Below are 24,418 nucleotides of genomic sequence, written 5' to 3'. Positions count from 1 at the left end.
GGATCGATCCGCTAATCCCCTGCTGAGCAGCGGATGACAGGTCCAAACTGGTCTAAATCCTCCAAACTGAATTGATTCATTCCTTCACTTGTCCTTATTGGAAAAATGGAAGAAGAAACGTTCAACAAGGTTATGGAGCAGACTTCTCTTTATCTGGTAAATTTATTAGAGATTCCATGAGGGGTTAGAGAAGAAAAATGCATGACTTGAAGTACACTGGTTATTTAGGGGTTCACGGAAGAGATAAAAAGAATGTGCTGAACACCGAGACAAACACAACTGCAGGACAAGAATGGGATTTTTGGCTTTCGTAGCAAGTTCAAAAGGGAGCTTAGGGAGATCATATAAAACAGAAGGGAGGGATTGTGTCCTGTACTGCGTGTCCCTGTGTGGCTTTCAGTTAAGCAGCTGACAGCCGTTTCTCCTCCTCTCCCTCCCGCAGCTGTCAGCTGCTTAATTGAAGGCCACGCAGGGAGATCGGTGCTTGTAACTCCACCCACCGCCGTGCCGATCATCCCCGACAGACCATCAAATGTCCCCCAATCTCTGGGCCCTTATGCCCTCCTCTGGCTCCCCATGTCCTCCTCCGGCTCCCCATGTCCTCTGTGCGCTCCTCGGGTCCTCATCTGATCCCCCTCTTTGCTCCTCCAGTCCCCCCTCATCCCGGATCTGTCAGGATAGAAAACGGAGGAAGGAGCTGGTAAATATGTAATTTACCAGCCCTTTCCTTTTCTGAATATACAGAGTAAGTGATCACTGACTCTGCCCATTCATAACTGAGCATAAAATAAAAAAAAACACTGACACTGTCCACTCCCCCCCAAAAAAAAGAAAGCATTGCAAAAAAAAATATTGAAAAAAAAAATTTTTAAAAACAAAAAAAAAATAAAATAAAAAAAAACACCGTCCACTTCCCTACTGACACCATCCACTACCCTACTGAAACAATCCACAGCCAACCTCCCTCCAAAAAAGAATTGTGAAAAAAAAGAAGAAGAAATGTAAGTGTAAAAAAATAAATACATTTGCAAAAAATGTATAAATAAATAAAAAAACTACTGACACTGTCCACTGTTCTACTGACACTGTCAAGCCATAACCGTCCACAGCCCCCACCCCCAACTGAAGCACTGTGAAAATAATTATTAAAAAAAATTTAAATAAAATTGTAAAAAATAATAATAAAAAAAAAGAATAAACATAAAAAACTACTGACACCGTCCACTGCCCTCACATATATTCTGCACTCCTCTCCCTTAGCTGATCACTATATTGTAACTGTTGTTGTCAGTGTCAGTTAAGTCAGCCATAGATGATTAGAATCTTGCCTGGTTTAGCAGGAACCGGCTAAGATTCAAACCATCTATTGGTAGGCTGATTGTACCCAAGTGATAGACTGACTTGGGTACAATCAGCCTGTCCGATACATGCAATTATTTTTTTGAGGTGGGGTTGGGGGAGGGGCCAGAGACAGGGCCAGGGGTGGGGTTGAGGGTTAGCCCGAAGAGGGCCCTGGCCGCACAGTAAACAATGCCAACATACTGATGTAACAGACAGAACAGAGCAACTTGCAGCGCCCTCCACCCAAAACTGTTATTGGATGAGGCCTGAAAATCCCTTACAAATATCAGAAACAGATGCCTGAAGCTGAAAAGCCTTTGAAGTATGGATCTGGAGGGAAGAGAGGACCCTATCCTTTAGATCAGGGGTAGGCAAATTTTGGCACTCCAACTGTTGTTCTGACAGCTTGCACAGGCATGCTGGGACTTATAGCTAGACCTTATGCTTGAAAAATTTAGTCACAAGATGACGTCATCCTGGCGCACAGGACGACGTCATCTTGTGTCGAAATAGGTAGGGCGGAGCGACATGCTGATGTCACCGCGTTTGCCCAGGTCCTGGAAGGACGGGCTGCTACATTTGAGCCGGCTGGCTTATTTATGCATGTTTTTAACTACTTTTGTAAGTGCAACCATTTTTCACATTAAACTTAATGTCGAAGATTTCACACTATGGAAGCCTTATCTTTTTTTGGGGTCCTCATTTGATGCTCCCTTGAGTGGTGGGTGATCTTCAACCTGGTTCCTCTGGAAGAAAACAAAAGGCCTTAGCTGGGTGTAATAACCACAAGCGGGATAGACCTTCCGTAATAAGAGGTCATAAAAGAGCTGGTAAGCAGCCATTTCATAAGCTGGAAGCTGGAACTCGCATACTATTCTGACGATTTGTAGTGCACCTTGGGACTGTTTCATTTATCACTGTGTGGACTTTTTGTTTGCAGCGTGTTTGCTGTTTTGCTTTATTTATTCACCATTTTAACGCAACTTTATTTTTGGTATATTCAGTAAACACAACTCAACTTTTTCACTTAAATTGTGTCTGTGTCTTTAACTCTTTGATTACCACTGAAAATGTCTGAACCCAGGGTGTCAGAGGTGTCAGAGGACTTGCATGGTTGGGGCAACCAGTGGGGTACAAATTCAGCAAGCGGCCCTCACAGGGGTAGCGCTACATTTGGGGGCTCATCGGGGATACCCCTCATGGGATGCCCAAACAAGTCATGTGACGAATCCAGGGCTGAAGAGAGAATGGACTCGGTAATCACCACTGACTGGGGTCGAGAGCATGGGGGTCGGTTGGACCTAATTACCGCATTGAGGGTACCAGGAGTCGGATGGTCCAAAAGAGAGGTATGTAATTTGGTGAGCAAGGCTGTGCCAGAACAAGGGGCATACCTTGTAGATATGAGGTCTGAGCATGAGTAAAATTGCACTTACATCCTGTTGGAGTAGCGGGAGAGTATTCCAGTTACGTATAGAAGAGTATGATGAATTTGGCTGAGGGATTAGAGGCACCAATAATTGCACTACTGCCAGCAGGAGACCCAGGTGAAGAATGTACTCAGTTTGGGTCTGTGAGTCCATCCTCTGAGGAAGCCGAAGCTTCAGTACCAGGGATGCCGCCCGCATCCTTCTACGCTGACATGAGTAAACTAGTTGAGAGCCTGGTAAAGAACAGTACCATCTCAGCCCATCAAGGGTATAGAAAGCTACAATTCTTCTCGGGACATATACCCACCCCAGGGGGAGAAGAGGAGTTTGAGAATTTGATGGATCAAGCCCTGCAAGCAGTAGAAGAGTGGAATGTGCCAGAAGCGGTGAAGAGACAGAGAATAAGTGAAAGTCTCAAGAGCCCCACAGCAGATGTAATCAGAAGCCTGAGGAGGGGAAAGCCGGACTGCATGGCAATGGATTACATTGAGGCTCTATGTGCTGTTTATGGGAGAGTAGAAAACTTACCTGATCTGATTTATAAGTTCGAGCACACTCACCAAAGCAGAGGAGAAAGACTGTCTGACTATGTTGTTAAAGTGAATCGAATTCTACATCACTTTATCCTAAAAAAGGAATTGGTCCCTGAGAGGCTGACAAAGCCCAGCTTGAAAGAATCCTGCAGGGCACAAAGCCTAACCATCCCATTGTTCTGCAACACATTCCCCTGTGTAAGAACTGGAGATCTGGGGGATTGGGACTGACAAATTTCCAAATGATGAATACATTCCCATCAAGATCGCATTTGGGCCAGCAACCACTGGAAAAGTAGAGATGTTTGACATGCTAGCAGTAGTGTGCCCAAGGCCCCTGGGGGCTAAACCAGAATTCCATGCTGGTTGAAACGAACACTGACCTGGTGAGAAGACTGTTAGCCTCAGTGATCGGAGAAGATAGTTTGGTACCAGGATACACCCCCTAATTGTGCCAGACTTGTCAACAGGTAGCTAAAGAACAGAGCGCCCCTGTCAAGGGGGTGGGACGTTTGTGGAAGCTGGGGACTAAGGACAAATTGTTGCAGCCTGGAAAGATCGCTTGCCTGAAGGCCACCGTCAAGTTGACCTGGGATCAAACGGTCCCCTTTGTTGTGCCAGAGGCAGATGCGCAAGCAGAATCGGACAGAGTAGAAATGGTCCCTTAATTGGTTCCCACCAAAGCCCTGTCCCGGAATGGGAATAAGGTGCCGATCAGCCTCTGAAACTTCACAAATCACCCAGTTACCTTAGGAGCCTGCATGCTAGTGTGCAGTGTTAATTTAGTCGACTAAAACATGTTAGTCGGCTAAGTTAATACTATTTTAGTCGACTAAAATACGACTAAAACGAAAACAATTGAGATGACTAAAATACGACTAAAACTAAAATGCCATTTTAGTCAAAAGACTAAAATACAACTAAAACTTAAATGGCATTTTAGTCAAAAGAGTATGACAAACTAAATTGAAATTTCATGTCAAAATAACACTGGTCTGTAGTGCATGTTAAAACCTAAATACCATAAATAACATATTCGATTTTTCACTCCAGCAGTATATAATGAGTTTGGAAATTGTAGAGAAATGCTTAAATAATGCATTACAATTTAACTACAGCCATTTGATTTTAGATGATTAAAATGAGTTTTAGTCGACAAAATGCAACCAAAATAAAACAATGAAAAACGGGTTTAAAACTAAAATGCCATTTTAGTCAAAAGACTTATGCCGCGTACACACGATCGCACATTCTGACAACAAAATCCATGTTTTTTTTCCGACGGATGTTGGCTCAAACTTGTCTTGCATACACATGGTCACACAAATCTTGTCGGAAATTCCGAACGTCAAGAACGCGGTGACATACAACGGCACTAGAAAGGGAAGTTCAATAGCCAGTGCGCCACCCTTTAGGCTAATCTCGTGTTAGTAGAAATTTGGTGAGAGACGATTCGCACTTTTCAGCCTCATGCTTTTCCGATCGTTACTGCTCTTCAGTTTTTGCTTGTGGGTTTGTATCTGGTTTGCAGTGCTTGCCCCCCCCAAAGCGCACGCGAGGTCCATATAAAATATATGGAGTACTTTGCGGGTAGGGGGGCCATTGATATGCCAGAAATTGTTTAATAAACATTTTAAAAATACATTTCTTTAGTTAAACTGAAATAATATTTCCTTTGATTTACTGCTTGTGTTTCTTTTAGCTGTCTCCTAGGTTCTCCAATGGGCTTTTTTTTTTGCCATTTTCCTCAATAATGCAAACATAATTTATTTAATACATGAGGTGACAATCTCTTCTTCAGCGAACTATTATTATGTTGTGGGTCTGCTACACACACACACCTTGTTTTTGTTGTTAATGTATGTAATGCATTACTGTTAAAAATATACATCATTTTCAGCACCATGAATGAATTTTGCTGAGTCATGAAAATGGCATGATTGTGGCAAATTATAAAGAACTGTGGGAGTTATTTACTAAAGGAAAATCAACTTTGCACTACAAAACTGCAAAAGTACACTTGAAACTGCACTGAAAGTACACTTGTAGTGCAAAGTGGATTTGCCTTTAGTAAATAACCTCCATTTCAGTGTAAACACAAACTTAGTCCAAAAACTTATATTGAGCATTGAAAGAAGAAACCACACATTGTTGAGTAGAAAACTTTTACTCTGCGCACATTCACATGTGCGTTAGAAAATGGTTTTTGAACAAACCAACATATTTTAGTAATAACATTTTTGTTTTTGAAAGTACAAATAGCCTTTTTTTGTGTTAAAACAGGCATGTTTAAAACAATACATAACTCAGGAACTTACAAAGTTCAACTTTGACAAAGTGAAGGCAATATCAGACATTAGTATGTCCAAACTGTGTTGATATTGCCTTCATTGGATGGGGTGATGTCACCCCTGTGAAAGGCAAATTTTGAAGATGCACACAAAATTGAGAATCAAAATGTGGATTTCCCTCCTGATCCCATGCCTAATGTCACCATGTGCTAGCTCCCATCATGGGGGATCAATGGATGTGTTTGGGGGGTGCAACCTCTTCCTCTCATCTACTTTAGTTGCGAGGAAGGTGTTGCACCCCCAAAATGCGTACCTTGATATCATGTAATGGCAGATAGCACATGTTGACACACTGTGTGCATCTTCAAGATTTGGCTTTCTAAAAAATATTTAAAATGTGTGAAAATAATAAAAATACAAACAAACTAGAAGACTTTTGGAGAGTTTGTTTCAGATCCTGCCTAAAACATCAATGATGTTTTTGAGTCTTTTTTCCACATCATTGATGTCTTCCTTGATCTTTTGTAAATCACGATTGCACACCATGATCTCCCCGATGAGGACACGTGCACTTGCACTTGTGAAATGAGATTCTTCTTCCACAACATCCACATCACCTAAAATAAAAAAAACACACCATGTATTATAAATATGCAGGCATACATCTATTACCTGAAGCTGTGGTCTCAGACACTCCCTGTTGTGGTCACTATTTCGCCCACTTCATAAACCTCTCCTTCCTCCACATCTTCTGGTTGTGGTGTGGGGATTTGCTTTTCTTTAGGAGGTGGGGGGTCCCCGGTGTCCTCAGATGTCCCGAGCCTTTTCTCCCCTATGTAAATAAAAAAAGGTAAACTTAGCACACAGATATTTGAGGCCAGAAATAGTAATATGAAGCATTGCTTGGAAGTGTTGTACAATTGTCTTTTTTGCCAAAGTTCCAAGCTGAAGACATTATTTTTTTCCCTTTCTAAAGCTGGAATACTTACCTTTTTTGTACAATTTTCACACATGGAGACACCCCTAGTATCCATTGGAGCACCTGTGTGGGATACCCTAAAAAGTTTGTTCTGGTGTCCCACACTAGTGCTCCTGCAACCAGATGAATAAACAGCTGCTGAGTGTCCTCTCCTTACACTGAATCAAGTTTGCATTTCATTCTAGTACAAACCCATCTAGAATAAACTTCTTTTAATACAAATAGGTCTGAACAAATGTACTTAACCTAGATCTGCCAAAAATATCGTATTAGTGGGGGAATGAACGATGTTTACTACGAACGATTACTGTGCCCACGAACCTGAAAGTTGCCATTTTAAACTGTACAACAGTAAAGAAAATTACATGGAGCAGCATGCAAGTAATAATAATAGGAACACATGACAACTACTTACTTTTTTGAAGAACTCTCTTGATCTTTCTGTACTGATCCTGCTCCCTCAATTTCAGGTCTGACCAGCGTTTCCTCAATTGATCCTTGGTTCGTTGTACCCCAAAATTCCTGTGCAGACTTCTCACAACTTTAGCCATGATCTTGGCTTTTCTGACATTTGGGTTTGGGTAAGGTCCATGCTTCCCATCATAGTCGGCCCTCTTCAAGATTTCCGCCATCTCCACCATCTCTATAAAGGAGATATTTGAGGCCTTAAATCTCTTCTGGGATCGGGATGTTCGTGGCTCCGGCCTTTCCTCGTTGCTGCTGCTGCTGCTGTCTGCATGCACTTGCTCTTTCTCCGCCATGTGCTCTCCCACTGCGCCGAAAGACAAGGGGCGGGGAATAGACTAGAAAGAACGTCAGGCGGGCGGAGTTTCACTCATGCGCAGTGTATATAAAGCGTAACACGCATGCGTTGTGCGCACGATCTGTGAGAGGAGGAAGGAGAATCGGAATCGCCGATCGTTAGAACTAAGGTACAATTTTAACTTGGTGCATCAGTGGCCTATACTGTTTATAGATTGAGACCTATATTGGGACAAGATTAGGAGAGTTTAGCCTGAAATTAGGGTTTGTCTTGTGTTGTGTCTTGCAGAGAAAATGGATCTTTTCAATGATGAGGACTTTATCCCCATATCCATTGATATGTACAGGGAGCTGCCCTGTCTGTGGCAGGTAAACCAACCCTTTTATAACAATAATACAAAGAGGAAGGCAGCGCTGGATCAATTGCTGGAATTTGTGAAGCCGGTGATCCCCACGGCAGACATCCCCTATTTGAAGGCCCTAATTGGTGGCATGAGGTGCACTTATAATAGGGAGCGCAAGAAGGTCCAGGATTCCCAGAGATCAGGAGCTGCAGCAGATGACATTTATGTCCCCAGGCTGTGGTACTATGACAGACTGCATTTTCTGGCAGGCCAGACTGAACCCAGGCCAGCACTCTCCAGTCTTCCTTCAAGGCTTCCTTCCACCTCAGCTGAGGCTTTCGACGTCCAACCTGGGCCTTCCAGCCAGGAAGGAGTGGAGGAGCCCAGCTTGAGCCAGGTATAGCATTGTTCAACATATTTCTAGTCCAATAATTAATGATGTTAACTAGATATTATTGATCACTAATTTCTGATTTTACAAAGTGTTTTACATATCAATAGACAGTAGTGGTCACAGATGATTGGGACAAGAATGAAAAATGCTGGGGTCAGAATGATAGTCTTTTCTATTTATTAACATTCAATTTGCAACAGTCATGAGCTAAAAATTGTGTGTGATTGATGAACCAAAAACTAAAACCTTTTTCATACACAGGAAAGTCTCAGCCAGGAGGAGGCTGTGGAAAGTGGCAGCCAGGAGGTGGCGGGGGTAAGTGAGAGCCAGGAGGTGGCTGGGCCCAGTAGCCTGCCCGAATCCCAGGTTCCTCCCCTCCGCCTTCCAAAAAAAGTCCCAGGAAGAGGAGTAACCTGGAGGAGGCAGCACTTGGTCTATTTCGGAAGGCTACTGTGGCCCTCAGAACCCCCCCAATAATCAAGACGACTATGCCTACATAGCACCTGGCAAAATGCAGGAAATGGAGGAGGGCCCACGCCTCTTATGTGAGGAAGTTATTTTACAAGCCCTAATTAAGGGGTTGAGGGGCGAACTCACAAGCCAAAGCCACGTTTGTGAGTTCAGCCATGGTCCTCCTCCTCCACCTCCTGCCACAACTACAACACCAGAGCCACAGCCTGGAAGCAAGCGTGGAAGGAAGTGTGGAAGGAAGACAAGAAAGTGATGGCCTGGCTTCAGTCTGGTCTGACAAAAGACGCAGGCTGTGGTCAGACCACAGCCTGGGGACAGATATGTCATCTGCTGCTGTTCTTGATCCCTTGTAGTCCTGGACCGGATTGTGCTCACTATTATAAGGACTCATCAGGCCACCAATTTTGACTGTAAAATGACTGCCCTGGGGTACAAAGGCTTCGCAAATTTTACCAGTTTCTCCAGCGTTGCCTTCCTTTTTATTTTGTTATGACCCATAATAAATGGCTATTTATTTTTCACAAATACTTGCCTATGTGTTTTACTTCAAAAAGGACAGTTTGTTTGTGAGTAGGCAGGTACATTTCAAAAATACAATGTCAAATTAATAAGGGGCACCAACACCAACCTCCTTGAGGTTAAAAAATACAAGATAATAATGGTGTTGTGGTAACTTGACACAAAACGAAAGAAAAATTATGGAGATCACTATAAAAAAAAAAAAAAAAATAGGAGATCTGGATAAATATATATATATATATAAACAAAAATTCTAAACATTATTATGGAGATCTGACGAAAAAAAAAAAAATATTCATGAGATCACGAGAAATAATAAAGAAATCAGGTTGTCAGAACTGTGTGAATATCAGCAGCAAAAGAACTTCATTATTCTAGCATTATAAAGAAGAAGAGAATGCGCTGCATTAAAAGATTTTAAAATTTGCAGCGTGACGAATGTGCTATCTCCATTACAAACGCTAGTTTTACCAGTCTCCGTTTCCGTCTCGTACTTGATTCTGAGCATGCGTGGAACTGTGTGTCAGAATTTACGAGAACGGATTTTGTTGTCGGAAAATTTGAGATCCAGATCCCTCCGAGGATTTGGAGAAGAAATGGCAATTATTCCTTCCTGAAAAACACTGCACAATAGTGTTAGTGGCCTTGCATGACGAACATGGGAATTTAGGCACAGAGAGAACTTTCCGTCTGATCAGGTTCTACTGGCCTAATATGAGAGCAGACATAGCGAGCTATTGCCACTCCTGTTTGCCATGTATTCGACGCAAGACATTACCAGTCAAAGCTGCTCCAATGGGACACCTGTAAAGTCAAGGGCCCATGGAGCTGGTTTGCATTGACTTCCTGTGCCTGGAACCCGATACAAGTGAAAGAAGTAACGTCCTGGTGGTGACCGACCATTTCCCCTGCTATGCTCAGGCCTATCCTACTAAAGATCAGCAAGCCACTACAGTGGCGAAAGTCCTGGAGAAATTCTTTGTTCATCATGGACAGGGCCGTCTTTAAGCCAGGGCAAAAGGGGCAGCTGCCCTGGGCCCTGTCATTGTTGTGGGGCCCAAAGCAGCTGCCTCATACTTGCCAACTATCCTGGTTTAAATTCCCTCATCCCTCAAGGTTTTAGTCCTGTGCTGTGTCCCAATATCTCAGTGTGAAGTGCTGCTACTAATGCTGCCCAGCTCTGCCCTATTGTTGTGTACAGATGACTCACTTGCAGACCCTGTGTTTACATGTAAATTACCGGCATTCATATGTAAATAGCGGTGACATTCATATGTATCTTGTGGAAGGGACGTAGGGGACTTGATCAGCTTTGTTGATGAAGACCTGCTGCTACCTGAGCCTGTATTGTTCCCCAGAGGCCCAGTCACCATTGCCAGATGGAGAAGATGGTGGGAGTCAGATGCCCCTCCTTAATCCTCCTGAAGAGGTTGACCTTCCCATCTCAAGACCTGGTTCTGCTGCCCTAGCTACAGATCTCCCATTGGAGTCTCACCACTTTGACGATGACAGAAGCCCAGAAAGGACCTCTGCTCTTGTGCCTGAAAACCATTCCCCCATCAGGTTGAGGCGGATTATAAATCCTCTGAAGAGATTTACCTATGATACCCTGGGAGAGATCTCTAAACAAATTCCTACCATTCAAAAACAGATCCTCACTCCTGACCCCACTACCATCACTACTAATTGGGTAGGGGCCGATCCTGTTCCGACCTCTGACACCAGAAAACTGATTATGAGCTAATTAAAAATGTCTATAAGTGTATTCAGCGAAATCCAGAAGTATGTCAATATCTGTTGAGTTTGGAATGTGGTTGATGTTATTGTGAATTGTCTAACTATCTTTCTTTCAGTTGACTAGTTAGTTGTATGATATCTATGCCTCTTTGGGGACCAAAGAGTTCAAGTGGGGGGAGGACGTAGCCAGGAGCTGGCTAATACTGCCTGCATTGTCAGGAGACACTGTGTAGCATTGCTGCTGTGAAGCTGTTCTCTCCTAATGTTCAGCTCGGACTCTGTTCTAATATTACAAGTAGTTGTATACGGTATAAAAATACTCAATATCAAATGAATCTATATACCAAAGAATAATTGTGTATATGTGAACAAAATTATCAATACACTAAACATTACATGTGTAGAATTAAAATAACAAAGTGCTTAACATTAAATCAAATCGGTGCAAATAATGAAAAGTCCATGCAAAAAAATATAAAAAAAGTTCTGTAAAATAATGAAAATGCATATAGCCTACTAAAGGTAGCTGCATTAACACAAAAGGTGCTTCTTGCTCCCAACTGGTGCTCGGAGCTGGTACATCATAACTGTGCGGCTTCTTGGGACTACAGAGCGGCACTATCTGAGAGATATATCCTGGACATTATGAGCTGTCATTAACTGTTTATAAGAGGACTACAACAAGGAAGTTCTGGAGCATGCTGATCATAGCCCTGGGAGACTAAAAGGCTTTCACTGAACTCACTTAATTGTAGAGATCACACTAGTCCAGGTGAGATTATTCCTGGAGGGGGGAGCACCAGGTGGTGACACGTTTGTATCCTGAGCACTTTTGAGGGGTGGAGCACTTGTTTCATCTATCCAAGCACCATTTGGAAGCAAGAAGCACCTTTTGTGTTAATGCAGGTGCCTTTTGTAGGCTACATCCATTTTCATTATTTTACAGAACTTTTCTCATATTTTTTTGCATGGACTTTTCATTATTTGCACCGAGTTGATTTAATGTTAAGCACTTTGCTATTTGAATTATATACATGTATTATTAATTTTTGATCTTCATTCCGATGTTCACATATACAGATTTATTCTTTGGTACAGTGCCTTGCAAAAGTATTCACCCCCCTTGGCATTTTTCGTGGTTTGTTGCCTCACAATCTGGAATTAACATGGATTGTTTGAGGATTTCCATCATTTAATTTACAGCACATGCCCACAACTTTGAAGATTTTTTTTTATTGTGAAGCAAACAACAAATAGGACAAAATAACAGAAAAGTCAATGTGCATAACTATTCACCCTTATAAAGTCAATACTTTGTAGAGCCACCTTTTGTGGCTATCACAGCTCCAAGTCCCTTTGGATAAGTCTCTATGAGCTTGCCACATCTTACCACTAGGATTTTTGCCCATTCCTCCTTGCAAAACTGCTCCAGCTTCCTCAAGTTGGATGGTTTGTGCTTGTGAACAGCAATCTTTAAGTCTGACCACAGATTTTCTATTGGATTGAGGTCTGGGCTTTGACTAGGCCATTCCAACACATTTACATGTTTCCCCTTAAACCACTCAAGTGTTGCTTTAGCAGTGTGTTTGGGGTCATTGTGCTGCTGGGAGGTGAACCTCCGTCCTAACCTCAAATCACACACAGAGTAGTACAGGTTTTGCTCAAGAATATCGCTGTATTTAGCACCATCCATCTTTTCCTCAACTCAGACCAGTTTCCCAGTCCCAACTGCTGAAAAACATCCCCACAGCATGATGCTGCCACCACCACGTTTCACTGTGGGGATGGTGTTCTTTGGGTGGCGTGATGTGTTGGGTTTGCGCCAGACATAGCTTTTCTTTGATGGCCAAAAAGTTCAATTTTAGTCTCATCAGACCAGAGCACCTTCCTCCATAGTTACATAGTTACATAGTTACATAGTAGGTGAGGTTGAAAAAAGACACAAGTCCATCAAGTCCAACCTATGTGTGTGATTATGTGTCAGTATTACATTACATATCCCTGTATGTTGCGGTCATTCAGGTGATTATCTAATAAATACATATACATTTTGGGAGTCTCCCACATGTCTTTTCGCAAGCTCAAAACGTGCCATTTTGTTTTTTTGCTAAAAGTAATGGATTTCTTCTGGCCATTCTGCCATAAAGCCCAACTCTATGGAGCATTTGGCTTAATGTTGTCCTATGTACAGATACTCCATTCTCTGCTGTAGAACTCTGCAGCTCCTCCAGGGTTACCTTAGGTCTCTGTGCTGCCTTTCTGATTAATGCCCTCCTTGCCCGGTCCATGAGTTTTGGTGTGCGGCCATCTCTTGGCAGGTTTGCTGTTGTGCCATGTTCTTTCCATTTGGTTATGATAGATTTGATGGTGCTCCTAGGGATCATCAAAGATTTGGATATTTTTTATAACCTAACCCTGACTTGTACTTCTCAACAACATTGTCCCTTACTTGTTTGGAGAGTTCCTTGGTCTTCATGGCAGTGTTTGGTTAGTGGTGCCTCTTGCTTAGGTGTTGCAGCCTCTGGAGCCTTTCAAAAAGGTGTGTGTATATGTAATGACAGATCCTGTGACACTTAGATTGCACACAGGTGGACATCAATTCACTAATTATGTGACTTCTGAAGGTAATTGGTTGCACCAGAGCTTTTTATGGGCTTCATAACAAAGGGGGTGAATACATACTCACATGCCAATTATCATTTTTTTTATTTCTGAAACATAGTATAATATAATGTATATATTTTTCTAATTTTACTTCACCAACTTAGACTATTATGTTCTGATCCATTACATATAATTCAGATTAAAAAAAACATTGAACTAAAGGCTGTAATGTAACAAAATAGGTAAAAAGCCAAGGGGGGTGTATACTTTTACACGGCACTGTATATGGATTAATTTGATATTGAGTATTTTTATACTGTGATCAACCATGTATAGTATTAGAGGGGGCACTTTAGCACAGTACTATTTTTGTATTTTAATCACTCTTGGCACATCTATGAGATTGTGAACAGATCGTGAACAGTACCCGCTGCTCAGTTTAGTTCATTGTATCTTCCAGTCAATGATTTTTGTAGTTGCTCGCAGGATTTTTCACATTACGGTAACTATTTGTTCCTTTGCCTAAGCCTGTAGGACCTGGTGCTACACTGACTCATTCCACTCCTCTTCCACAGGACACCACAAATCCCCCTTGCTACATGTTGCCAGTTAAGGTATCACCAGGCTACTCCACCTTCTCCCAATTACCAGGATATCTCAAGTACTCCACTAAAGAGCTAGCTGAATACCAAAGACTTCTTTCTTCTGAAAGACTACAACATATCCTCTCCACTATGGGACTATCAGTTAGTAACATACAGTAAGTATGGAATGTCATAGCTCCAAATTAAGCAAAGTATGCCTTCCAGGCGCTATGAATTCTGGTTGGGTGACCTCTCAGCTGAGAGGTTCAGCATTGCATCGGCAATCAAGTTCTAAGATGTTGATAAGAAGATCTAAGATGTTGATAAGAAGTCAAGCTTCCGCTGATGACAAAGTCCCTTGCCCTAAAAGAGCATCCTGGACTCCTCCCCAGTCTGATAGGCTTACATCCCTCATGGGAACTTTCCACACCATAATAGGACAGGGTTTCCCTGACTCCATTGTCATGTTGAAAAATCGACTACGTCAGAGAAAGCCTTGTAGGTCACATGCAAAGGATGGTTCTAGAACTATGTCTGTTTGCATCACGCTGCCCTGAAACTTGAGTTGCAACAGTCTGGAGTAAAACTGGGCATATGGTTACCATCAGGGCTTGGACCGAGGCAAGCACTTTGGTAAAGACCCAGGGTGCTGTGGACAGGCCAAAGGGAAGGATGACAAATTGGTAATGTTGAGCACTCACAGAAAAATGCTGATAGCAAGTAAGCATCTTTGGTGTCCACAAAGGGCCAAAGGGTTCCCAGGAGGAGGGAGGCAATGAGCGACATTCAAATTCAAAAGTTTTACATTGAATTGGCAAGTATCTAGACCCAAAATGGGTAGTAATGGTTCCATGAGAGAAGGGATGCTGAATAGCAGAAAAAACGATCTTCTTGTCTTTGTGAGGAAGGAGGCCAATTGAAAGCATGAAACAAGGAGGTGTCTGAAACTACAGTTTAAAATTAAATTCTGGACTCAAACATCTGAGATTTCTTGGGACCAGAAAGCTGAAAAGACCATCAGATACTTCCCCACTCTGACAAATGAGGGCTTTGGAAAAAGGGCCTGAAACCTGGCTTGGCTGGCTTAGAAGTCCACATCTTCCAAGGAAAATGAGCTCCAGACATGGACTTGTAGCTTGAGGTCTGAGAGGGACAAAAGGCACTTTACCAAATCTCATGAGTCAAGGGTTTATCTGCATAAGTGTAAACCTTCTTTTTCTGCCAGGGGCCTGTGTATAGGTGGAGGAGCACCAGTAGGAGCAGCAACAATTACCACAGGGGCATTACGCAGCTGTTGTCCCCCTGGTTTGGTGCACTGAAGGGTGCACAGCTGAGTTTCAGCAATCACTGGCAATATATGGACTGAATGGTGGCAGACTATATAAGTGTCATGAGGGCTTCCAAGCACCTGCTAGGGAGCAAAACCTACACTGATTATTAAATGCTCCAACTGGACCAGGGGCCAGAGCTAACAGAGTGTACCATTGCAGTGCTGTCTTGCCCAGCCCCCAGTGTTATCTGAGAGAGTTTTCAGTGCAGCAAGCAGTGCTGTGACTGAGAAGCAGACCAGGCTCTCCACAAACAGCATGAACATACCAGCTGAAGTAGGGTCCCTGAAGAAGTTTCAAACACCCACCGCTAATGTCACCAATTAGCCACCAGGGCCAAAATTCAGATTATTGTATTAGTATTTCAGATACAGTATTTGGAATGAACTTCTCATTTTACCTGCTCTACGTCTGCTTCCATCCCAAGAGTCAGAATAGCCTCTAAATCACTCCATTACATGCTGTCTTTCAACATTCTAAACTTCAGCATTCTGCCTTCTCTTCCAGAGGTTATACATTGCCTCCACAGTTTCTATTATACCCCAACACTGCTATCCCTTTTAGGATTGTACTCCTGTTACAATTGGTTGGGAAGTGGCTCAGTTTGTTTCTGCCTTATATCTGCTTCTGCAGTTGTTTAAGCATGCTTACCTTGACTGTCAAGTAAACAGGGCCCATCTGTTGTTGTTACTATGCCAACCCAAGCCTTTGCCAGACATAAACTTTGAGCAATATCTTGTTATCCCTGGAACAATTGTTGGAATCAGTGGCTCCTGCTACTTGTGCATCTTTGGCTACTGCTGGTGTTAATTTGTCACCCCAGGGCTTCTGCAAGGCCCAAATTCTGAGAAATATTTTGCTTTTCCTGGTATAATTATTGGAATGAGTGGCTCATGCTAGCTGTGCACCTATGCTAGTAATACTGGTGTATATTTCTCCAAGGAGAAATTGTCACAGTTAGTATACATACTGTCACCAAGGAGCCTGTCATCCCTTGGTGACAGAACTTAGATGTCAGCCTTTCCACAAGGAAGTCCCTACAGGGAGGAAATGCATTATGATTTACAAGGCCTGGCATATCCCTGTTGGCATGTGTGAACAGTGATTATGAGCAGTCTATCCAATTCAGCAGTTAATGCCTAATATCCAGCACTAGAAACATGATGAAGCAGACTAAAATTACAACCAGGTGTTTTCTGATGTACAATCCGGACTACATTGGTAAGAGGAATTGGTGACAGTTGGCCTGTGGTTGTGCGCGAACTAGAGGCAATTTTGATTTAGTCCTTATGGGGGTTTGCTGTAGTCACCTGAGGCAGGGAATACAGTGGGACTTCTCTGTCAATGAACCTGGCGAAGCACAGCAGACTGATAATTAACATTATATACTATACATGCATGCATGAGCCAAATACTATACTGCCTTAATAGGTGAGACTCTGCAGTTGAAATGCCTAAATCCCATACCCTGGATGAGTCACCTCCAAGTGAACATTAGCCCAAACCAGGGCAAACTTTAATAATGATTGGACCCTGGGCAAACATTTTCTTGCTCTTTCCCCCCCCCACTGCCCCCCACAATGCAATTTTGCTCTCCACCTGCTCTGAGAGCAGCTAGACTCAAAATCAGTTTACTACAGCAGATCAGGCAGCGATTGAGATTAATTGCCAGAGGATGCAGCATATTATTGCCGCTCACTGACTGGTTGCTAGAGGTTACAGCACATAATTTATGTTGCTGAGTGGTTGCTAGAAGTTACTGCACATCCTTACCACTCACTGGCTGCTAGAGGTTACTGCATATACTTACCACTCATTGATTTGTAGAGGTTACTGCACAACATTAAGACTCACTTATTGGTTGCTAGAGGTTACTGCACATCATTAATGCTAACTGGTTGCTAGAGGTTACTGCACTACATTATTGCTCACGGATTGGTTGCAAGAGATTACTACACACCATTAACACACACTAATTGATTGCTAGAGGTTACAGCACATCATTACAGTTCACTGATTGGTTGCTAGAGGTTACAGCAGATCATTATGGCTCACTGATTGGTTGCTGAAGGTTACAGCGCATCATCTCCTCACTGCCTGCACACCATGGACTGGGTAGGTGAGGGGTAATTGGACACAATTATCCCTTTCATTGCTGGCAGATGAGATCCCAGTTGGAAGTGCATGATTAACCCTTTCAGATCTGTGTTGGAAGTGTATGATTAACCATTTCTTTGCTAGCAGAACCCTATTAGAAATGCATGATATTTCCAGCAGGGATCTAGCATTGAAAGGGCCATCATGTGCTTCCCCAGAGATCTACTATCTCCACTCAGTAGCCGCCATGGCACATACCTCCGCCCAGTCCGCTCTGCAGCCTGACTAAAGCTGGCCATAGATGGTTCGAATCTCAGCAGGTTCAGCAGGCATTGGCCAAGATTCGAACCATGTATGGGCAGGCTGAATGTACCCAAGTTTGTTAATCAACTTGGTTACAACCAGCCTGCAGGATTTTACATGTGACTGTTATAGCCACTAGCAATATTTACTGCGTTTTCCTGGCGGGGACCCCCCTTCGAAAGAAAAGAATGGCTCCACAGAAGGTATTCCCCCATCAACATTGACTATGTTGATGGGGAAATCAAGCAAATTTCTTTCCTGCAACCCTCCCCGAATCCCGCCCAATCACTACGAGCCTCTCAACAGGCTCTGCCTTAGGGATGATCAGTACTCCAGTGGGAGCCACCTGATTACTGCTGGGCTAAGGGGGATCTATTCCTGGCATGTTCTGCAGCAGGCCCCATTCCCGCCATCTGGAGCCCCCCACAGCGGCGGAATGCCAGGGCCCGGTCGCAAGTGCGCCCTTTACGATCCTGGGAGTTCCGTTACTGGTACCACAGCTATAAGGTAGCTGGTTAGGTAGTTCCTAATGGCTCATTCTCTGGTGGTAGCAAGTAGCCTGCAAAGCACTCTTACCAGATCCAGCAGCAGTGGTCCCTTCAGTCAGGATTCTGGGGTTGTCCATGACTACTACAGTAGGCAGTGCAGCAAGGTTTTTAGCCTGGCAGTGGCTCTGCAACATGGTCCTCTCGCTCTTGCAGTCTCCCCCCACATGGTACTTGCTTGGTTGTTTTTCAGCAGGTCAGTCTCTCTTTGGGGAGGATCTGTACCACACGTTCCTCTCACTAACTCCCCCAGAACTCAGCACTATCCTGGTGAATTTTTGCCCGGGCAAATCTTGCTCCCTCCTTCTTTAAAAGCAGGGTATAGTCAGGCACTATGGACTTCAGTGAATTGTTCATTTCTTGGGACTACATGACCCTTCATGCCCCTTAAGTCTCCTCTGATTGGCTGCTTGTTCTGCTTAGACAGAGGGAGGGGAAAGAACAAGCAGTGATTAGACAGAGTCGGCTGCTGACAGGAGGGTGACAGAGCCCTGGCTGTGACTGTACACAATACAGGCATATGATGATACAGATAAAGGCTGGTGTACACAGGGTGTGATGGGGGTTGGGTGATACTCACCAGCTCCTCCCATGTGTGGCTCTCCCTCTCCCAACAGCACACGTCTCACCTGCAGGCCACCATCTTCCCGCACCCCTCAGACAGGCACCTGTAATGTGAGTCCATTAGCCTTCTCCCCATGAGTCCCTTCCATGTGTACTGAGTAGAATTATAGGGGTCTCATAATGTTAAGTTATATATATGTATGCATATAGAGACTGTCTCTTTAAGAATTGTAATACACTTTCTTGCTTCTTCTTAGACAGAGTTTTCAGTCTATGATGACCTTCACCGCCAGATAAGAAGCAACAGTTCACTCCCTCTTTGCTCCAAGAAATGGACAGTCTTATCTAGCTGGTCTGAACCAAGATGGCGGAGCCCATGTTTTCCTTTGCTTTCTATCAGTCACATGATGTAACCACCCATTTAACTGTTCCCTTGCTACTAAGAAGATATGAATGCTGATTGGACTAAACTATATGATCACACCTATAACACACCTAGTGCTTATGCATATTCATAAAGTATAAATTGTATAACCCGTAGATGTAAGCTCAGAAACACTTTCACTTTTGCTTGCATATAGTAACCGAGAACTGTGTTGTATTTCTCCACTGCAGTGAATAAAAAGCACCTTATCTTAAGATCTGGACTCACTATCTTTTATTATTATTAAAAGATCTGTCTTGTTTTGAGACCCCTAAATTGGATTTAACAGCTGTTGCCTTGACTCGGATACAGTCCAGTGGGCTCCCGGCCAGAGAGACAAGAAACTCACGCAGAGCAGACAAGTGGCCACGGTAACAAACTGTTATTCTTACTTCTTCCGCTCTACGTGGCCAGTAATTAGTCGGTGACTGGGGTCCATTGGGTGAAGGAGTCTTATGCTGTTGATGAGATGGTGAGATTAAGGTAAAAATTAAGTGCAAATTAGAGTAATGTTGATGTTACACAGTTTGACCCAAATAATTCCTTTACCTGTTGCAGAAATAATAGAGCCGATAATAATCAATGTTGATGTCTTGTTTCTATGCTTGGGGTATCAATAGATTTATGAGACTTGTGAGAAGGTCTGACCAGAGGACTAGAGTAGTGAGCCTGTTTGGCGAGTAATGCCTATGTGGCAAGTGTACGGGCCTGAGTGGCCAAGTGTAATAAGTGCCATTTGACGGCTACTGTGTGTAGCCTGGAGAAAAATATAAATAAAAACATTTTTGGGTGACGACCCACAAATTGTTAGAGACTCGAGAGTGAGGACTCTAAGAATGGGAGCACGGTTCTCCCATGGACCTCTGCATGGAGGGAGAGGTAAAAAAGAATTGTTGTGGGGCCCAAAGCAGCTGCTCCCTGAGCCTGTAAATTGTTTTCCCGGTGTAGCCAAGCAGCTGATTCCAGAGGTAGACTGACCATTTGAACACTGTTTGCGGCCAGAAATGGACAGTCTTATCTAGATGGTCTGAACCAGTACCAAGATGGCGGAGCCCATATTTTCTTTTGCTTTCTATCAGTCACATGATGTAACCACCCATTTAACTGTTCCCTTGCTACTAAGAAGATATGAATGCTGATTGGACTAAACTATATGATCACACCTATAACACGCCTAGTGCTTACGCATATTCATAAAGTATAAATTGTATAACCCATAGATGTAAGCTCAGAAACACTTTCACTTTTGCTCGCATATAGTAGCTGAGAACTGTGTTGTATTTCTCCACTGCAGTGAATAAAAAGCACCTTATCTTAAGATCTGGACTCACTATCTCATCATCTGTCTTGTTTTGAGACCCCTAAATCGGATTTAACAGCACCATCCGAAGAGTACACTGGCCCACCGCTGGTCACAAGACTGCCAATCCAGTGTGATGTGAGATTTAATGTTCACAGGCGGGGATGGTGAGGCAGGTAAGAAAGACACGGCCAGCTCTCTATTGTTCCGCCAGATGGCACGGCAACTCAATAAAGAAACCAAGAGCCGCTTATGGGGCCCCCTGCTGGCCGCAAACAGTTTTCAAATGGTCAGTCTACCTTTGGAATCAGCTGCTTGACTACACCGGGAAAACAATTTACAGGCTCAGGGAGCAGCTGCTTTGGGCCCCACAACAATGACAGGGCCCAGGGCAGCTGCCCCATTTGCCCTGCATTAAAGACAGCCCTGCCTGCTGTGTGTCCCATATCTTGTTGTGTGCCCTGTGTCCTGATGTATGCCCCATGATCTTCCCTGCAGATGTGTGCCCCATGCCCGCTGTGTGCCTTTTTGTGTGCTCAGTGCCCCTGTGTGCCCTTTGCCCTGCTGTGTGCCCCATGTCCTGATGTGTGCCCCATGATGTGCCCTGCTGTGTGCCCTCCTGTATGCCTCATGCCCTGCTTTGTGCCCCATGCCCCGCTGTGTGCCCTGCTGTGTGCCCAGTGTCCCTCTGCATGCCCCATGCCCCGCTGTGTGTCCCATGTCTTGCTGTGTGCCCTGTGCCCAGATGTGTGCCCTCTGCCCTGCTGTGTGCCCTGTGTGCCCTACTGTGTGCCCCTGTGTGCCCTGCTGTGTGCCCACCTGTATGCCTCATGCCCCGCTGTGTGCCCTACTGTGTGCCCTATGCCCTGATCTGTGCCCTGTTGTGTGCCCCATGATGTGTGCCCTACTGTGTGCCCCATGCCTTGCTGTGTGCTCCATGTCCTGATGTGTGCCCAGTATGCCCTGAGCCCTGCTGTATACCCCATGTCCAGATGTGTGCCCCATGATGTGCCCTGCTGTGTGCCTCATGCCTCTCTGTGTGCCTGATGATGTGCCCTGATGTGTGCCCCATGCCCCGCTGTGTGCCCCGTCCCCTGATGTATGCCCAGTTGATGGGGTCGGCGCTGGCGTGAAGCGTCACCTCCCTGAAATGAGTTTTCCACCTCCCTGAAATTAGTTTTTGCAGGTTGGGATGTCTGCATGCCAATGACCCAAAGCACAAAGCAAAAATGACCACACAGTGGTTAAAGGAGGAAAAGGGTGAATGTCCTTGCATTGCCTAGTCAGAGCCCAGCCTTAAGCCCCATTGAAGACTGCAGTCCACAAACAGTCACCATCAAATTTATCTGAACTTGAGCAGTTCTACAAAGAAGAGTGGGCAAATATTGAAAAGTCTAGATACGCAAAGTTAGTAGAGACAGATCCCAACAGAATAAAGGCTGAAATTAAAGCAAAAGATGGTTCAATAAAATACTGACACAAGGGGTGATCCTTTTTTCAACTCAGTGATTTTGTTTTTGATTTTTTTTCTACATGTTAGTGATCTTTCATTTAGATGTTATAAGTTGCACTGAGTAAATACAGCTGGATAAAACAAAAACTGTGTCTGTATTCATTTCAGGCTGCAAGGCAAAAAAATGGGATTATTTTAAAGGAGAGGGGTGATTATTTTATATACCCACTGTATATATGAATTGATTATTATCTTTTGTATGTGGCGTACCTCGTTTCTAATGCACGCTTTTACTTACTTTTTCACACTAATTGGTTTCCATTTCCCCGTTTTCTTACAGGGATTGGCCTGATCACCCTGGTGGGTTGAGGAGATAGATTATAAAAGGTTGCATTTTCTTACTTTATCAATTCATATATAGGTTACAGTCTATTTTAAGGAGAAAGCAAAAACATTCCAAAGAAATAGGTTCTTTCCAGCTTAAGGCAGGGCAAAAGGGGCAGCTGCCCAGGACCCCATCATTGTTGTGGGGCCCAAAGCAGCTGCCTCATACTTGCCAACTATCCCATTTTCATTTCCTTTGTCCCTTGACTTTTCGGTTCCATGCTGTGTCCCGGTATCTCAGTGTGAAGTGCTGCTACTAATGCTGCCCACCTCTGCCCTATTGTTGTGTAAAGATGACTCACCTGCAGACCCTGTGTTTACATGCAAATAAACTGCATTCATATGTAAATATCAGTTGCATTAATATGTAAATAGCCGCGGACCGGCGGAATTCATATTTCATATGTAAATAGTAAATAGAGGCAGCATTCATATGTATATCATGCCCCCCTGAGGTCATATCCACCATCACCTATACTGAATGTTGCCCATTGGGTAGATAAAGGGGCATGCTTGAAAGTCATGCCTGCAACTGTGATTTTTCAGCCTAACATCTGCCTGTTCTGCAACGTTAAGCAAATTGGTGGGGGTGGGGGGGGGGGGGTAGTGTGGTGTGTGCATAGGTAGGCAGAGAAGGAATTACAGTTTGGGGTGAACAGGTGAGCAAGGAGAGGATGTATAGAGGTGAGTAAGTTGGGTCCAAAGATGAGCAGAGGAGGCAGGTAGAGTTAAAGGGGTGGAGGACTGGAATGAAGAGGGTGGGGGAGGTTTGGGGGTGCAGAGGTTAGCAGGGGTTTTAGGATGCAAAGGTGTACTGAAAGGGTACATAAAGATGTAGGTCGCGTGTAGGGCTGCTCTATGCACTAGAAATGCAGGAGGAAAGTCCCTAACACTTTTTAAAAATCACATGGTTTCACAGCACATGTCAGCAGATGCTTGAGGGTGTCATTAACAATTAAATGGCACTGCTGTATATTTGCTAAAGGGCAGCACGTTTCTGTGGTGTCGGGAAAGCAATTTTGCATGCATTCCCGACACGCGTATGTGAACGCAGGCTAAATGTCTCGCTTACATTGGTGGTCAGTGTAAATCAGGGGTCTCAAACTTGTAGTTTCGCAACAGCTGGAGGGCCACCAGTTTGAGACCCCTGGTGTAAATCTTCTCATTACATTGGGGCTTGGTGTGCAATCCTTTTATTCACACTAGTGGCCAGTGTGAAGGTCCCCCTTACATTAGTGGTCAGTGTAGATCCCTCCTTACATTGGTGGTTACTGTGAATGCTTCTATTACCCCTATTACATTGGTGGCCAGTGTTGAAGCTCCTCTTTATATTGATAGTCGGTAAAAAAATCTGCATTGCCATTGATCACACCCTCTGCTCCCCCCAGCACTGCCACTGATCCCAAGAGTTCTAGAATCCCTAGGAGTTTTCTGTCTATTAATGGGTCCCCTCACCACCCCAGTCCATGGTGTGCAGGCAGTGAGGAGATGATGTGCTGTGACCTCTAGCAATCAATCAGTGAGCAGTAATGATGTGCAGTAACCTCTAGCAACCAATCAGTGGGCAGTATTGATGTACAGTAATCTCTAGCAACCAATCAACAAGCAGAAATCATGTGCTGTAACCTTTAGCAACTAACCAGTGAGTGATAATGTGTGCTGTAACCTCTAGCAACCAGTCAGTAAGCGGTAATGATATGCTGTAACCTCTGGCAACCAAACGCAATCACTGCCTGATCTGATTCAGTAAACTGATTTTAAGTCTAGCTGCTATTTATTTTATGTCTCGGAGCAGGTGGAGAGTGAAATTGCATGGAAGAGGGGTCCCAAGAAAATGTTTGCCCAGGGTCCAATCAATATTAAAGATGGCCCTGACAGCAGGGCATACAGCAGGGTATGGGGCACACAGCGGGACACTGGACACACAGCAGGGCATGGGGCACACAGGGCAAACAGAGGGGCATGGGGCACACAGCAGGGCACTTTGCACACAGCAGGGAATGGGGCACATAATGGGGCACACAGCAGGGC

The 24,418-nt window shown here is 44.0% G+C and overlaps 2 protein-coding genes across 2 annotated transcripts in view; both read right to left on the bottom strand.

Moving 5' to 3' along the window:
* LOC141104615 (complexin-4-like) overlaps positions 1 to 24,418 on the bottom strand; it is a 126,204-nt gene that overhangs the window by 1,467 nt on the left and 100,319 nt on the right. The window lies entirely within an intron of this gene.
* Positions 1 to 24,418, bottom strand: part of RAX2 (retina and anterior neural fold homeobox 2) — a 149,458-nt gene that overhangs the window by 77,336 nt on the left and 47,704 nt on the right. The window lies entirely within an intron of this gene.

This window comes from Aquarana catesbeiana, linkage group LG01 (genome assembly GCF_042186555.1).
Source record: "Aquarana catesbeiana isolate 2022-GZ linkage group LG01, ASM4218655v1, whole genome shotgun sequence".
In the NCBI taxonomy this organism is placed as follows: domain Eukaryota; kingdom Metazoa; phylum Chordata; class Amphibia; order Anura; family Ranidae; genus Aquarana; species Aquarana catesbeiana.
This window is presented reverse-complemented; position numbering and strand designations above follow the sequence as displayed.